Consider the following 18100-nt stretch of genomic DNA (forward strand, 5'->3'; position numbering starts at 1 on the left):
CTCAGTAAACACTGGATCTCTTCTCTTCTCCACAGCGACGGTGATTTATTAGCAACTGGAACAACGATGTATAGATTTTCTCCGTTACGTGTATGCTTAGTCAGTTATTCCCCTTTTGTACCTGCTGGCCATACATCCCTTCCTAAGAAGGCTGCTCTGTTTACTCTTCCAAAGCAATGTGAATTGCAAACTTCACTTTGAGACTTACTTGGAATGAATATCGGAGCCTTATTTTGGGTCTCAGTGTTGATAGCATCCTTCAGAAGGATGTCAACACCAGAAAGATTTTATTGTCAGCTGACAGTGGCAGGGGAAAGAAATCGCAAAAAGCAAGAGTCACCTCCCCCCACACCTGCCAAAGAAACACAAAGCCCAAAGCTGCAGCCCTCAGTCTCCCAGCGTGAGCAGCTGCTCCGGGGCCCAGCACTTCCCCCGGCTGCTTCTTCACCCTCCAGTGCAGCCCCTGATGGGTCGCCTCCTGCCTTTGGTCTCCACACTTATCAGGAGTAGACATCTGCAACCATGTCTTCAGGGACCACCCAGAGGGCAGCCAGAGAACCCTGGGGCTCCCCGTGAATTTGCAGAAAGGTCAAGAGTCACTTGTCAGCCAACCAGCTCCCTGAAAGCATCTCAGGGAGACCCGGTGGAAAGGTCATCTTAAGATAGTGACAGGGCACAGCTTGAGGGGGGAAAAGAAGAATTTCTTTTTTAAGTAGCAAAAAGTACGTCTGTTTCTGGCTCAGCTTAGACTCTGGAGTCTGATTTTTATTTCCATGGCATTTCCTTGGCTTTTCCACTTCATGTCTAAATCACAGAACGTGTCCATTGTGCACTTCTGGCCTTGCATATATGTGCCACGAAGCACAACGCCGCAGATGCATTTTCTCACTTCATTAAACGTTGCTTTAAAATGGCATCCAAATGTCCGCTCTTCCCATCACATCTAGAGGAGGTTGTGTTACCTTCCCCCCACTCCCCCACCAGTGAGAACAGAGGGAACGCCTAAGTCACAAGCTGCGGTGTTGAATATTTTTCAAGTTTGCATGTCCGACTTTGTAGGCTGATTATCAGGACAACCGTGCCACTGCAAGCGATGGCCCTCACGGGCCTGGGCCAGGGCCATTGGCCTTGCAAATCTCCAGCCTCCACTGCAGCAGCTGACACTGGCCTAAGCCCCAGGGAGCCCTTTCCACTTCAGTGGGTGAGGTGCTGACTCCACCTCCCACAGGCAGGCCAGGACGCATTCTGCTGACTTAAGAAGATGCCACGTAAATTAGAACTCATGTAACCATATGGTTCAAACCTGCAGGTCATATTTTATACACAAATGACTATGACAGGCGGTATTTTTGTGCTGACAAGTTGTATTTCATCGATGTTTACTTAAAATTCATGCTATCATTAAAAGCTGAGCAATAGAACTTTATCATCTATTGATGCAAAAATCTGAGTTTTCTTACTTAGAAAAAGAAAAAGAAAAAGAAAAAATTCACCTGGGGAAGCTTTCGCTTCTTCCTTAACTCTTAGCCAGTGTTTGAAGGTATGGTGGTTTAGATGTTCCACAGGGGTTTGAAAGGAGTTCTGGAGCCCTGGCTTCCAGAGTGACCAATGTTGAGTGTGTTAAACGGTTATTTTACTTGGATCCCCAAGTAAGTGCTTTAGTTTACCAACCACCCAATGCTGTGTGACCTCTTAGATACAGAGCCAACTGACTCCAACTTTTTGAGTCTACCTCCTCTAACATGGTAAGTAAGAGAATCTCCAATACCGTGATCAGTAACCTCTAAGGGCCTAAAAGTTGATAAAGAAAACAGTAAACAAAGTACTAGCTAGATCATTCCATGGCCTCTGGTCCTTTGAAGACAAACCTTAGGAAAGTATCTCTGAAGCTTACTAGAAGTCTGATTAAACTCACAACTCAGTAAGCCCTAGAGATTCTGTGGCTATATTAGGATTGCAAGAACTAAGAGACTTTCAGCACAAATCTTGAAACCAGACTGAAATATCTAAGTCTATATCTGTATCTACATCTATAGATAATTGTATCATTCTTTTCTTTCATTCTATTACTATGAGGTATCATAATGATTGGTTTGTATATATTGAGCCATTCTTACATCCCAGGGATAAATCCCACTTGGTCAAGGTGAATGACTCTTTTAATGCGCTGCTGAATTTGGTTTGCTAGGATTTTGCTGAGACTTTTTCCTCTATATTCATCAGAGATATTGGCCTGTAGTAGTGTCCTTTTCTGGTTTTAGTATCAGAATAATACTGACCTTATAAATGAGTTTGGGAGGGTTCCCCCCTCTTTAATTTTTTGGTAGTACTGGAGAAGGATTGGTGTTATTTCTTTTTCAAATGTTTGGTAAAATTCATCAGTGAGACCATCTGGTCCTGGGCTTTTCTTTTTTGGGAGACTCTGATCTCTGATTCAATCTCCTTGCTAACGATTGGTTTGCTCAGATTTTCTCTTTATTCCTGACTCACTCGTGGTAAGTTTATGTTTCTAAGAACTTTTTGATTTCTTCTAGATTGTGCAGTTTGTTGTTATATAGTTGTTCATAGAAGCATCTTAATGATGCTTTGAATGTCTGTGGTATCAGTTGTCTCCTTTTTCACTTATAATTTTGTTGATTTGGGTCCTTTCTCTTTTTTCCTTGATTGGTCTAGCTAAGGGTTTGTCAATTTTGTTTATGTTTTCAAAGAACTGACTCTTAGTTTGGTTCATTTTTTCTCTTGTTTTTTCTGTTCTCCATTTTATTTATTTCTGCTCTAATTTTTATTAATTTTTCTTTTTCTTAGGCTCAGTTTATTTCTTAAGGTATAGATTTAGGATGTGTATTGGGGATCTTTCTTGCTTCTTAAAGTAGGTATTCATTCCTGTGAACCTCCCTCTTAGAACTGCTTTGGCTACATCCCACAAGTTCTGGTACATTGTGTTTCCATTTTTTGTTTGTCTTAAGAAACTTTTTTATTTCCCCTTTAATTTTTTATTTGACCCTCTGATTGTTCAGGAGAATGTTGTTTAATTTCCATGTGAACATAAATTTTTCAGTTTTTCTTTTATTGATGTTTAGTTTCATGCTGTTGTGGCCAAGAAAAGCTATTTGGTATTTCAGTCTCCTTGAATTTGCTAAGACTTGTTTTATGGCCTAACATATGGTCTATCCTAGAAAACATTCCATGTTAGCTTGAAAAGAATGTGTATTCTGCTGTTGTTGGGTAGAATGTTCTGGATGTGCCTGTTAGGTACATTGGCCTATAACATTGTTCAAATCCACTGTATTTTTATTGATTCTGTCTGGGTGATCTATGCATGCATTGTTGAAAAACGGGTATTAATGTCTCCAACTATTATTGTATTACTGTTCGTTTCTCCTTTTAGCTCTGCTAGTGTTTGCTTTATATATTTAGGTGCTCCTATGTCAAATGCATAAATATTTACAATTGTCATATCTTCTTGATGTATTGACCTCTTTATTATTATAAAATGACCTTCTTTGTCTCTATCATCTTTCTATCATTTTAAATTTAAAGTCTATTTTATCTGATATAAATATAGCTACACTGCTTTTTTTTTTTCTTTTGTCACCATTTGCTTGAAATGACTTTTTCCACCCATTCACTCTCATTCTATGTGTGTCTTTAAGGCTAAAGTGAGTCTCTTATAGGCAATGTATTGTTGGATCTTGTTTTTTAATCCATTCAGCCATTCTATGTCTTTTGAATGGAAAATTTAATCCATTTGCATTTAAAGTAATTATTGACAGGTAAGGTCTTACTATTTCCATTTTGCTAATTGTTCTCTGGTTGCTCTATAGATCTGTTATTCCTTGTTTCTTACCCTGCTGTCTTTTTTGTGTTTTGTGTCTTTGATATCAGTATGCTTTGAAACTTTTATCATGTTCTTTTGTGTAATTACTACAAGATTTTCCCTTATGGGTATCATGAGGCAAACATAAGCTATCTTAAAGTTATAACGCTCTATATTAAACTAACAACTTAACTTGAATAGGATTCAGATACTTCATGTGTTTACTTCTCCCCCTCACATTTCAGGTTATTGCTGTTACAATGTACATGTTTTTTATATTGTGTAACTAGTAAGAGATCATTGTATTCATGTTTATTTTTGCTACGTTCATTTTTTTTTAACTCTTAAACTACATTTGTGAGTTATGCACCTCATTACCGTATGTCAGAATCTAACTATGACTATATATTTACCATTACCAATGATACGTATGCTACCTTTTGAGTTTTTATGTTGTTAATTAGTGTTCTTTTACTTCCACTCAAATAACTCCCTTTAGAATTTCTTATAAGGCAGGTCTGGTGGTAACAAACTCCCTCAGCTTTTGTTTGTTCAGAAGAGTCTTTATCCCTCCGTTGTTTCTGAAGGACAGCTTCAATGGGTATAGAATGCCTTGGTTGACAGTTCTTTTCTTTAAATATTTTGAATATGGCATCCCATTTTCTTCTGACCTGAAAAGTTTCTGTTGAAAAATCTGCTGTCTTTCAGGGGTTCCCTTATGTGTAACTTCTCTCTTTTCTCTTGCTGTTCTCAAAATTCTTTCTATGTCTTTGAGTTTTGACAATTTAATTATAATGTGTCTCAGTGTAGCCCAATTCAGATTCAATCTACTTGGGATCCTTTGGGTCTCATGGATCTGCATGTCCATTTCTCTCCCCAGGTTTAGGATGTTTCAGCCACTATTGCTTAAATATGCTTTCTGTTCCTTTCTCTTTTTCTTTTTCTTCTCCTTCTGGAATTCCCATACTGCAAATACTATTTCTTTTCATCGTGTCCCAGAATATTCATAGGCTTTCTTCAACGTTTTGTTTTGTTTTGTTTTGCTCCTCTGACTAGGTAATTTTCAATGTCCTAATTTTCAGGTTGCTGATCCTTCTGCATGTTTGAGCCTACTTGTGAAATTTCTCACTTTAGTTACTGTATTTTTTAACTCTAGGATTTCTATTTGTTTAATGGTTGCTATTTTCTTGTCAAATCTCATTTGGTTCATGCATTGTTTTTCAAATTCTTTTTAGTTGTCTGTGTTCTCCTATAGTTCTCTAAACCTTCTTAAGAGGATTATTCTGAATTCCTTGTCTGACTATTTATAGATATCCTTTTCTTTAGGGTCAGTTATTAGAGCTTTATTAGTTTCCTTTGATGGTGTCATAGTTACCCGACTTTTTTGTGACCCTTGATTCTTTATGTTGATATCTGTTCATCTGAGTAATGGAGCTACTCTTAGACACTTTACAAGTTTGCTTTGGGAGAGATAGCTCTTCACCAGTTAGCCCAGTTTGGGTTTCTTGGTGTGTTTTCTGGTAATGTCATTGGACAAGTGGGGCCTTCTGTTATGGTCTATTTGGGGGGCAAGGCAACTGTTCAAGCTCTAAGGATAGGGATAGGGATGGGGGTTTATCCACTGGCTGAGGGCAGTTAGATGAGTTTTCCTACCCAAGTGACGCTGTAGGATGCATTCTGAAGTTGCCTGGATTCACTGGTCAGGCATACTAGATGGTTGGGACTGGGTATTATATTCAGTAGTAGATGTGGCTATAAATTAGTTTCCTTCCCCCAGCAGAGCAGCAGACTGGAGCCCAAGACCTATACAGCTCATTGTTTGAGGTCCTGAATCAATCTTGAGCGTGCACTGAATTCCCTAGTCAGGTGAGACCACCAGTTTTGCTCTGCAGACAGGGGAAGCCACAGGTTGTGCTCTCTGTTGAAGTGCCACTGTACACAGGCCACTGAATGGGCTCTGCAGGTTCCCCTGCACTCTACCTAGGTTCCCTGTTTAGACAAGATAAAGACTGTGTTCAACAATGAGTGAAGCTATGAATTAGATTCTTTGCCTGGGTGCAACGGGAGAAGCAGCTCTAAAATCACTAATGCTCTTCACTGTCTTAACTCAAGCCAACCCACACCCCAAGTTCCTTGGCTGAACAGGACCACTGGCTTTGCTCTGCAAACTATCAGCTATCTCTGCCCTTCTTTCAACTTGAGTACCACTGGGTCGTACAGCTTGCAGGCATTTTCACAGCGCTTCTTGTCAGATAGGGCCAGAAAGTGCTCATCACAGTAGGCATGGCTGTGTTTCCGCCCCCAGCCTGGGTACTCCAGGCTACTCTCAATTTCCCAAACGGGCTTTCCAGTTGGGGAGGGAAAGAGCTACCCTCCAATTTGGCTATGAATTAATCCCCCTATCTGTGCTTAGCATGGGAAGACTCCACCCTTGGTACTGACTTTACTCTGGAGGTGATCAGCTTTGCTTGCCCATCTTTTAGCTGGGCCACACAACTTCCACCAGTTGTCCCCAGCCCTTCTGGTCAGATGGAGCTGGAAGGCACTCATTATAGTGGACGGGACTGTGACTCAGCACCTTGCCCGGCTATGAGCAAACGGGGCTTCGGGCCTGGCAAAATTCCTCGTGTGAGGATCCAAATCAAGCAGATCTACACTCCACCAAGTTCCCTGGTCCGTGTGAGCTGCCAGCTTGGTTCTGCAGATGACCAAAACCACTGGTGGTGTTACTACTTGAGCACTGCAGACATGAACCCAGTCTGCAGAGACCCATGTGCTCGCTGTTGCAAGTCCCTCCCCGCCTTCTCTGCCACAGCCAGATTCCCAGTGGCCAGGCCCTGCAGGTTGCAGGGTAGTCCCCACAGTAGGAGATCAAGTCAAGCGTTTCCTCAAAGCAACCCACAATGCTGAGGGAGGTTGGCTGTCCTCCACTGCTGGGTTCTCTTTTCCCAGAGGAGGAACCAAACATTCAGGGGTACCTCTCTGTGTAGAGCTGTGTGGTCCTGGGGGAGGGGCAATGTGGTCAATGAGAAGCCTCTCCTCTTAACCTTCTAATGCCATCTGTCTTGATCTCTGTAAGGTGCTTCAGCCTTACCCCCATGTTCTAGGATTCTCCCAGCAGTGTCTTCTTCATGAGTAGGTATTAGTTGTTCTTGGGAAGGGGAGCAAAGTCAGGAATAATTCATGCCACCATCTTGGTAATGTCGCTCCAGCAATTTTCTGATTCATGCTTAAATTGATAGAAAGTATTCTGACCGGGGCACCTGGGTGGCTCAGCTGGTTGAGCGTCCAACTTCAGCTCAGGTCATGAGCTCACAGTTTGTGAGTTCCAGCCCCATGTCAGGCTCTGTGCTGGCAGCTCAGAGCCTGGAGCCTGCTTCGGATTCTGGGTCTCCCTCTCTCTGCTCTTCCCCTGCTCACATGCTGTCTCTCTCTCAAAAATAAATAAAGATTACCAAAAAATATTTTTTAATAAAAAAAGAAAGTATTCTGACCAACCTACTAAAATTACAGTCACATTTAGTTACATATTTTTTAAATGGCTTTTCTTAAAAATAATGCAATTTCTTTTAAATTAGGACTACTCTGAACATTCCAGGCACATACTTGCCAAACCTAAAGCCCTTCCAGAACATTGGGAACCTCTGCCCCTGTGGTCTAAGGGGCATTTCTGGAAGTTCAGGGAGAGCAGATCACCTCTGTCCAGCCAGGCAGGGTTGGATTTGAATCCTGACCGCACCTCTGACTTTCTTTAAGCAACTCCAAAATGCTTCCAAGCTCAATTTCCTTGCTCATAAAATGGGATGGAATACACAATGCCTGATGCACTTATTAAATGTTTATTTCTTCCTTCTATATCCAGGTGAAAAAACACCTGTGCCCCCCAAAACATTGAGACTGTCCAGAGAATAGCTGTTGGGGAGTGGGAAAAGTGTGCTGCTACTGAAGTTTGATTTTGTTTCCCTCCCATGCTCCTCCCTCTCAGCATCACCTCTTTTCCCCAGGTGCTTGTCTTTCAAGTCTTCACTGACAGTGGCTTAGGAACTGACTCATCCCACGTGCGTTTTAATGACAGACTCTGCAAAATCTTAAAGCCTTTAGAGATTGAAGGGAATAATTTTTTAATGAACATGTGTCATTCTATTTTAAAAGTAATATGTGATTACTACCAAAAAAAAAAAAAAAAAAAAGACAAATGCAGAAAAGTACTAAGCAGAAGAATTGCTTGTCAACCTGCTACCCAAAGACAAGCACCATTAGTATTTTGTTGTATTTTCTTTTCATCTTTTCTGTATGCCTATTTATTGTAACCTTTATTTGTGTGTGTGTGTGTGTGTGTGTGTGTGTGTGTGTAAAAAGATGATTACATTGCTGTTTTTAGTTTTAACTTAGAATACATAGATAACTTTGTATCTTTCTTTTCTCCAACATTATAACCCAGGAAGCATTCTCCATATTATTATAAATTTCTCATAAATAGTAACTCTTAATGGCTACAAAATAAGGGATACATTTTTTTAGACAGGGAGGGCACAAGTGAGTGAGAGGCAGAGAGAGAGAGAGAAAGAGAAGCGGGGCTCACCTGAAGTGGGGCTCACGTTTACCCCAAGCTGGGCACGAGCTCACCCAATGTGGGTCTCAAACTCACAAACCATGAGATCATGACCTGAGCTGATGCTTAACAATGGAGCCACCCAGGCAGGCCCCCAATAAGACATACGTTTTTAAGGGTAAAATCCCCAACTCTATTAGGTCCTGTGGGAGATAAATGTATAAAACTAAACTAAATGTAGATTCTCTGAGGATGGTGATTTTGTCTCTTTTTATTCTCTGCAGATAAATATGTGGAGTCCCAGAGGCCGCATGTGGAGTCCTAGAGGGCTCTGGGACTCCCTCTCCAAACCAGACTATCCCCTGATTTTCTATGAACTCATTCTTCATAATGACAGACAAGCAACTCTCTCTGGCTTCTTCTATGATCTGTTGCTAAGGCACAAGTAAGAGTAAACACACGAGTCATAAAAATAGAAATAGGGTTTTTTAAAGCACCTGTTTCCTATTTAACACCCTCATAAGCATGTTTTGAAAACTATAGGGAAATCTGAGAATGCTTCAGATTTTCTTAGCATTTTTTAGGAATTAGAAATGCAAGTTATAATAAAGTCATCTATGTGACTGTCTGATCCTCGCATATGTAAAAGTGTTGGAAACTGTACAAACAGATTAGATCTCATTTAAAGCAAAAATAAATCCTAAAAGGTACATCAGTTTGTTTAGTCAACAGCTTTGATGCCCAAGAAAACAAGGCAAGACTTCGCCCTGCCCTGGTAGCATTTGAGTAAAGTTCTGGCAATGGTCCTATCTAGTTAAAGCTTTAAGATTTTATCACCAAGAACAAGGTTCCACACAAGGTTCCACACAAGGATCAGTGGTTCCACACAAGGAACGGAAACTGACTCATGGAAAATTTCTAATAAAAATTGGGCAGAGCTGAAAGGATGCTTTGTGAAGTGCATATACCTAATAGAAGGAGTCCATGAGAGAAAGTCTATTTTTGCTTACCTAAGGGCCACCATTGAACCTACCTTTGTGTTCTACTGAGCAAGTCTTTGTATAGTGTATTCATGTACTCTCATACTTCTTTTCGGCCTCTCTAAAACCTTAAGATATGTACCCCATACATGTCCACAGACCTGATGTATGAGACAAATTTGATTTTGAAAACAAATATCAAGTGGACAAGAACAATGTTTAAGTTGTACATTATCACTACTGTTTAGTCTCTTACATCAGCTCTGGCAGAGGCAGCCCAAGGAAATGAGGGAAGGACTGCACTACCTCATTCCTTCTTCTCTCCCCAACCACAGCCAAGACTGTAGGCAACAGACGAAGGTTCTGAGGCTACAGCAAAGGTGGGGAAGAGACTGGGAGGCGGATCCCCCCAGGGAAGGCTAAAGGAAGGGGGGAGCTTTGATGGGATCAAGAAAGGAGATACAGAACTTTCTAGATTCAAACAATTTTTAATTATGTGAAAGGATGTTTATGCAAGAGGATGACCTCTTTTTTCTCCATTTCTTCCGGGGTAGGTCAAAAGAAAATGGACTTAAGCTGTAGCAGAGTAGGTTTAGGTAAGACAGGAGAAGGAATTTCCTGAATGTGGAGGTCGTTAAAAACTGGAATGAGTTACTAAGGGAGTCGGTGGACACTGTTCCTCTGGGGAACATTTAAAAATAAGATAAATTTTCATCTGTCAGGGAGGGTTTAGAAGTAATCCAACCAGAAGGCCTCTCAAAGCATTTTCCAGCCCTACAACCTGAAGGCCAAATTCCCTCCGATTTTATTTTCTACAGTTAACTAGATGGGTGATGGACCCCTGGAGCACAGCTCAGGATTTCAGATGCGGTAACTGGAGGCGATTACTTTTACTTCTATAATAAGACACCACTTTGCATAAAAGACTAAGGTCGTAATCCTTCCTGGAAGCCGCATCAAGAAAAACACTCCGAACTCAAAACCTGGCAAATGACTGCATAGACACCTTCACTCTCATCCTCCCAAATGCAAAACACCACGCTCTCCTCTCTGCCTTTTTGTTCCCTTAGGTCTGCGGGGCTCACCTTTCCAGTTTTTAAGTTTATCTTTCCCAGACAGTCATTCCAAATACTCCGTTTTACAACTAGTCAGTTTCTCCAAACAGTCTTTCAAAACCTAACCAAATATTTTCCCTGCAATTATTTGGCTAGGTTTCAATCTTAGATGTAGCAAGCTAAAAAACAAGGTTTGGAAAAAGTGTAGTCAGGCACATTCTTCTCTTGTCCTTTTCTCTTGAGTTGGAATCAAGCCATGGGTTTGGGGCCGGGGCAGGGGGGGAGGGGGGGGGAGCGGGATTTCCACCCACCCTCCGTCCTGGAGGACCCACTGCCCTGATGCTCTCTCTCTTGTAATTTACCAGCTTTGTTTGAGCTCCGGGGCTTTCCTTTCTTTTACATGCTTCAAGTCGTCTTTGTTGCCTGGCAAAGCAGGAATGTTCAAAGGAATTGATAACCAAACCCTCCTCCAGATGCCCCACACCTCCTTTTCATTCTTTCCCTAACTTTTTTTCCCTTTAGCTTCTCCCGCCTCCTGCTCACCCTTCACACCAAGACATTTGTCAGAAGGTCCCTCTGCGTTCTCCAACCCCTTTGTCCAGCATGAACTCTCTGAATTCAAGTGGAAAGAGAAGGAATTTGGCCTAGGTAAGAAAAGGAGAGGCTGGCCAAGGATAAAGGGAAGCACGAGGGGGCTTCAGCTGCCCCGAACCCTGGGCTAGATGCTGTCTAACAGTTCTCTCTTAAGCAGGGAGAGAAAACTCCTCCAAGAACTCAGTTTGGCACATCTCCTGGCAGGATTTGGGCAGAAAGAGATAAATGATGTCTAAGGGAGACAACTTGGATTTATTCATTGACTGTGAATTAAAGTAGATCATATAACTAACACTCTTCATGAGACCATCACATGTCTACAATTTTGCTCCTGGTTCTAAATTAGAGTGGCCAAATAATAATGACAAAAATTGTTAAATCATCATTATTATTACTTCCATAGAAGCTTCACAGAGAACTTTAACTCTTGATAGGGATAACGTGAAGAGGGGGATCATCTCAGTCTTCATACAAGAGTAAAAGAGGTGTATTCTCTTCTTGTACAAATGGGGAAAACCAGGAACGGAGTGACAACATAACTGACCCAGGGTAGCCAAACAAAGCACAAGGTTCTGTGCACCCATATGTAATATATCCTTCACCAGGATACCCTGTTAGGATGAAATCTACTTGTATAGCTAAACAGGTAGTAAGGTTTAAAAAAAAAATTAAAAAACACGTGCACAAAAAGATATTAAATTGAGTTTATGAGTAACATCCTCCAAATAATAAAATACATCACTACCTATGTAACACAGCAAGAGAAGTTTATTGACAGTCTGTCTTCTTGGCAATAGTTGGTTCATCCAGGTCTGCAGCCCCAAGGTTGTATCCAGATTTATCTAGAGAGTCAACCAGAACCCCAGGCCCCTTCAGGCCACTCAGAGTCCAACTCTCTTTCATCAAAAGAGAAAGAGGGATGGAAATGGAGATAGAGAGAGGGATAGCGATACAGATAGGAAAGTCAGAAAAGATCATTTGCATTGGTTTTACCTCCAGGGACCTACACACTCTTTACCAGAGACAAACTTTCCTTGGGTATTGCACATTGGACGGTTAACCCAGCCCTTAAGTGATAGTCCCGTCCTCCATGGAACAACCCCTGGCCTAAACGTATCCTTGTTCTCTGAAGTGTTGAGAGAGGAATATAAGCATAATTCCCCTCTTTCAGCCCACCATATCCTTACTCTGATTCAACCAACCACCGTGATCGCTAGCAGATGAAAATCTTTATTTTCACACATGTCCTGAGCCTTCACCTTAATTCCTGAAGACAACCGGCTGGTTCTGCCTTGGTCCCTCTCCTTCCCTAGACAGGAAGAATCCACAAGCCCAGCTCACAGAAATGTGCAGCATGGTTACCAAGGTTCTGCGAAGGCTCGGAATACCACCGGGTGTCAGATCCTCCACTCAATGTGGCTGGTTCCACTACGAAGAAACAAATCATCCCTTTGAACAAAAAGCTCCAAAACTTGGAGGGAAGAGAACACAAAAGCTGCAGATCTCTGTAAATTACATATTATCTGCGCCTAGAATGCCCAGAGGGGTCATGAATTTGGAGATCTCAACAAAAGCAACAAGCCAATATCTGACACCTTCTGTTCCTAAAACTCATTACAGCTCTGGGAATGAAAGTATAGGGAGACAAAAACAAACAAACAGTGAATAAATTATTTACAAGAGGAAAAGCCTTCATTATCTTCTTGAGTGTTTCCCAATAGCTTCAAAACCGATAGAGAAAGACAAGTCTTGCCTCCTAAACTGTCTCCTGAATTCAAATTATCTCTGGTCTGGTATTGAAAGGACTCTTTGTGCCTTTGTGAATTGGCCTGAAAAATACTGAGTCCCCCAATCTTAAGCCTTTCTTCTCTTTCTAAAATGTCATAAGGAAAAGCAATAAGAAAATTTAAATCACATATCCTCTAAGAAAGAGATGTCTGGGGACACCTGGTCAGTTAAGTGTCTGACTTCCGCTCAGGTCATGATCTCACCATTCGTGGGTTCGAGCCCCGCGTCGGGCTCTGTGCTGACAGCTCAGAGCCTGGAGCCTGCTTCGGGTTCTGCATCTCCCTCTCTCTCTGCCCCTCCCCCACTCATTCTCTCTCTCTGTCTCTCTCTCTCAAGAATAAATAAACATCAAAAAAAGAGAGATGTCTTTTTTTTTTTAATCAGCCTTTCAAATTATTGAAAAGTCTGTTCTTTATGTTGAATTGGGAAAATGTGCTGATGTTTCTGTGATACCTAAAATCTGACTAGTGCTCTCACACTTTATTCAGAGAAGATTCTGCAGCACTTTGCTCCTCTGGACAGCAGAGCATCTCCATTGCGCTGGACTGAACTGAGCTTGGGGATGGAGGGGACAAATTTAGAGTGGATCTAATTCCTTCACCGTGAACCCCTCAAGACGTGAGGCTCATCTTGATAGCCAACATCTCACTCCTAGTAAGCACTCAGTAGAGCCTGGCTAACTCAATTAACAAATAAATGAACAATCATGTCTAAATCACTAAGATTTTCTCCCTCTTTCCCCCTCCCCACCCTCCATATCAGTCTTTCCCGAGAATCACTCCTTGCCCATGTTCTTCCCCAAAGACATTTTAGTAAAAGGAATGTACCATATTCTGAGAGTCTTACACATTCTGTTTCTTATTTCATCTGAGAAAGAATTTACTGAAGAGTCCTCCCCACCACATGTGGATTGAATTTCCAGTCTCTTCTCCCCATTTCCACCTTTCTTTTATTTCTGTCTCCATCAGAGCACGGCACTCAATATGCTGCAGAAATAATTTTCTGCTGAATGAAGTTCGGCCATAAGTCAAGGGCAGATTTATTAAGGCCCCCGCATAGCCTGTTCCCCCAGCTTACTGTCGACATGACAGTTTAAATCTTTGATCACTCTTGCGCGTAACCCCTTCCCTGCTGGACAGTCCAGACCTGAGATGAGCACCCCGCTCCAGCACGTGGGCTGTGTTGAACATGATTCTGAGCCCTTGCAGACAGGACATCTTCGACAAGACCGGGGAGTGTCCAGTGTTTTCAGGGACAGTCAAGGTATTCCCACATACGCACTGGTTTTTCAACATGCCTCTGTTCCCAGAAGACAGTTTATCGTCACCACGGCCGTGCCTTGTCTTCCACTTCTTCCTTACAGCGAGGAAACACCACTGCAGTTGGGTCACTAGAGAGCTATTTCATTCAGCAGATTGGCTGGGTGTTCTGTGAGAGACGGCTGTTATTTCTGTTTGCTTTTGGTTTCTGTTTCTAGTGATTTTTACCTTTCTGTGACAGCATACCAAACCTCTGGCCCCACATAAAACAGTCTTTAAAAACCCCTTGAATCAGTCAGGTAGTGGGGTTTTATATATTGATTACCTTTTTTTAAGTGTTTACTTATTTCGAGAGAGAGAGAGCAGGACTAGAAGAGAAGCAGAGAGAGGGAGAGAGAGAGAATCCCAAGCAGCTTTGTGCTGTCATCACAGAGCCCAAAGATGCAGGACTCGACCTCACAAACCAGGAGACCATGACCTGAACTGAAATCAAGAGCTGGATGCATTAAGGAAGACACTTGTTGTGATGAGCACTGAGTGTTATACATAGGGGATGATTCACTGGAATCTACTGAAATCATTATTGCACTATATGCTAACTAACTTGGATGTAAATTAAAAAATAAATAAAATAAAATAAAATAAAATAAAACTCAAAAAATAAATAAATAATAAAAATAATAATAGGGGCGCCTGGGTGGCTCAGTCGGTTAAGCGTCTGACTTCAACTCAGGTCATGACCTCGCACTTCGTGGTCCTAGCCACGCATCGGGCTTTGTGCTGACAGCTCGGAGCCTGGAGTCTGCTTTGAATTCTGTATCTCCCTCTCTCTCTCTGCCCCTCCTCCACTTGTACTCTGCCTCTCTCTCCCAAAAATAAATAAACATTAAAAAAAGTTTTCAAAAAATAGTAGTAATAATAATAATAAAAGAGTTGGATGCTTAACCAACTGAACCACCCCGGCACCTCAATGATTACTTTTAAATGTTGTTTGATGTCCCTGTGTATTACATGTGGGCACTTTGGTTATCAACACACACACACACACGCACACACACACACACACACACACTTTCCCTTCACAAAACAGTGCTGGAAGCTGGTACTAAGAATATTAAACTGCTTGCACAAGTTGGAAGGCTCCTGGAAAGGGTTCTTCCATCCATGCTAACCGAAGTATAATATTGTCTGTTTCAGGTCACCAGGGTGCACATTCCCTTGTTGCAGATTCTTTGGTCTACATTTGCCCCATTGATTCCTTGCAAACAAATGATTGCTATTGTTGCTCCTCCCACCGAGGAGCACTTTACATGTATCATAGTCTTCTCCATACGTCATGCCATTAGATTCTTGCCATAATTTCTACCAGTGTAGGTTTTGGTCTTATCTTATGTGAGGAACCCTGACTTATTCAAAGTGATGTCCTAATGTAGGTAGCAGACTAAGCCCTTATACTCAGATCCTCTTTGGAGACACAATCTTTTTACAAGTAACTTCATTAAAAATCACCAAAACACTGAGAAGCTTGTGGAAAGGGTTGTTGGCAAAATACCCACCACCACCCCCCACCGCCTTTTTTTAGTGTAAGTACTAATTCAGAATATACAGAAACACATTTAAAAAAAAGAAAAAAAATGACCTTAACCCCCTAAAGATAACCATCTACCATTTGGGTATATCTCCTCCCAGGCATGTTCCTCTAAACAGGGAACAGAGTATGTTCCTTTAAAGTTGCAATTACTTCTAGAAAAATATTAGAAACCAGCCATAGAGTGGCATCATTAGAGAAGAGCTGGCCAGAAGTGCTAAGAGAGGTCATAGCTATTCTGTTCTCGTTTAGATAAACACAAGTTTCTGCCCACACCCTGTTGTTGCCACGGGCACTTGAAGAGAAATAAGAATACATTTTCCTTTCGGCAGAAGATTAACTGAACATCCACCGACTGCAGTGTCGGTGTGGTCCTCGGGGCCTCACAAACTCTGGTCTAAAGAAGAAAAAGAAAACAATACAGAAAGTACACAAAGAGCTGAAGAGGGCAAAATTTGCAGGAACCGGCTCAGCGCTGTCAGGAAAAATAACAAAATGTTAATCAAATTTCCAGGAAGTTGGGTGTTTGTGGAAGATCCTAAGTGCTTCTTACCGGGGGTGACCCACATAAGACAATGTGCTCCTGTTGGGATGTCACATTTGCCCTACAGAAACAGCCAAGATCCCACACTGTCTCCTCACGGGAGCTCGTAGATTTGTCCAAGGGGGCTGCCTTTTTCTCCTGGCAAAGCTCTCAGTTGTCACCTAACACCTGCCAATTGTACAAGGTCATCCACCCGGGATATTTTCATTATCTGCTAGATAAGCTGGGGGAGCTCTTACTTACAGAGAAATATATGTGTTCCCCGCCCAATCACATCCATCCATCTCCTGCTTGGATCCTTTTACTTGGGCATAGCCATGGTTTCAGGCAGGCATTGATCTTGGAGTTTTTGAGAAAATTGGCCTTATCTGCTAATGCTGCAAGCATTTTTTTTAAATCTACCTGCTTTAATCTGCAGTTGTAATAATATAGGTGTGCCATTTTTCAACTGTTTTTATTTTCAAGCATTGCAAAACAAATGTGATTTCTGATAAATTCTTATTTATGAAAAAAATGGCTATACATGATATGCTTAGAAATCCACTTTCTCAACATTTCCCCCCAAACATTTTAAACACCACAGGCAGAGTATGACAGCCACAGTGGGACAATGGGGATAACTGACAGGTTTTGAGCATGTGTGGGTTTTTTTTGCCTGTGCCCCAAAGTTTCTGAGCCTTCGGGAGCTTGCAGAGACAATGACTCTGGCTTAATAACTGTGAAATGCTATTGAACTAGCAATAAAATATATTCTCTACCACGGAACAATATGATACTTACAACAGCCAGCCTTCCTGCCAATCACAGAACATTCACAAAAAAGTGACTCGAGCTCCTTTAGCAACGGGAAGGGCCCCGTGTGAAATGTGTGTACACGAGCATGAGGCTTTGGCAAAGCCACAAGAGCTCTGAGGCCGCACAGCACAGTTTGGGTTACACTAAACTGTTGTGTTTATGTACGCGTAGAAGAAGAACATCTCTCTTATTTACAAAAGATAAACCCAAACATCAGGGTTGCATGCTAGTGACTATGGCTTTTCCCACACGCATTTTTACCTTCAGCCCATCGTACATATATTAGAGCACTTACTCTATAGGTCCCCTAAGGCATTCCCAGGCTTCCTTATACTGACAGACCGGTTTGGCAAAATAGCAGGTTATTTCACACGAAGGTGACGTTTTTAAGTAAAAGGAGGAAACAGGACCTAAAATAAAGAAAAAAAGAAGAGAATGCTGTTTACTCAAAGCTGAGAAGGACTCCCTTCCTAGGAAGAAGTCCTCAGGCCCCAGTGAGTCAGCAAAGGAAAGCTAACCAAATGGCCGCTCAGAGAAGGGTAAGAACCGTGCTCTCCGTGGGTGATTCTTTTCCTACATGAGATCAGCAGCCAGCCTGATCTGGGCAAATTGCAAGGCTCTGGCTCTGTCTTAAGTACACATTATGTGCAGGAGAATTGATGGACAAACATCCTGAAACTGAGGTATTTAGAATCAGCCGTCACACCAGACTGCTGCACCATGTCGAGAAATCTACAGCAAGAAATATGGGCATAAAAACGCATCTCAAATGCCACATCGTGGGACAACCCAGTCACGTGTGGGTTAAAGTCATAGCAATATTTGCATTATTCGTTGGCTGTGTCCCATTATTATTCTTCAGCCTCTGCTTGATGTAAATTGGGGATTTGAGCCAGCACAGATAAGAGTTTAAGTTGGTTCTTTCCCAGACAAAAGGGACAAAAGGCGAAAATTCTCATGCAGACAGGGTGAATCGGCACAGAGATGACTGAAAAGGCATCTTGTGTTCAGCATTTTCCTTGATCCTTGACTCTTTTGGGCTGACGAGTGACAGTTCCAAAGGGATTCAAAGAGAGAAGTTGCAAAAGGAGGGGTTCTAGTTCTTCTTTCAGTTTGACACTATCTACA

General features: G+C 41.9%; 1 long non-coding RNA gene across 1 annotated transcript in view; it reads right to left on the bottom strand.

The window, feature by feature from the left end:
* LOC132679297 (uncharacterized) overlaps positions 1-18100 on the bottom strand; it is a 72951-nt gene that overhangs the window by 38722 nt on the left and 16129 nt on the right. The window contains exon 2 of the long non-coding RNA XR_009610065.3: positions 17268-17382. This is a non-coding gene — a long non-coding RNA (uncharacterized LOC132679297). The remainder of the gene's footprint in view (positions 1-17267; positions 17383-18100) is intronic.

This window comes from Panthera onca, chromosome A2 (assembly GCF_046562875.1).
Source record: "Panthera onca isolate mPanOnc1 chromosome A2, mPanOnc1 haplotype 2, whole genome shotgun sequence".
In the NCBI taxonomy this organism is placed as follows: Eukaryota; Metazoa; Chordata; class Mammalia; order Carnivora; family Felidae; genus Panthera; species Panthera onca.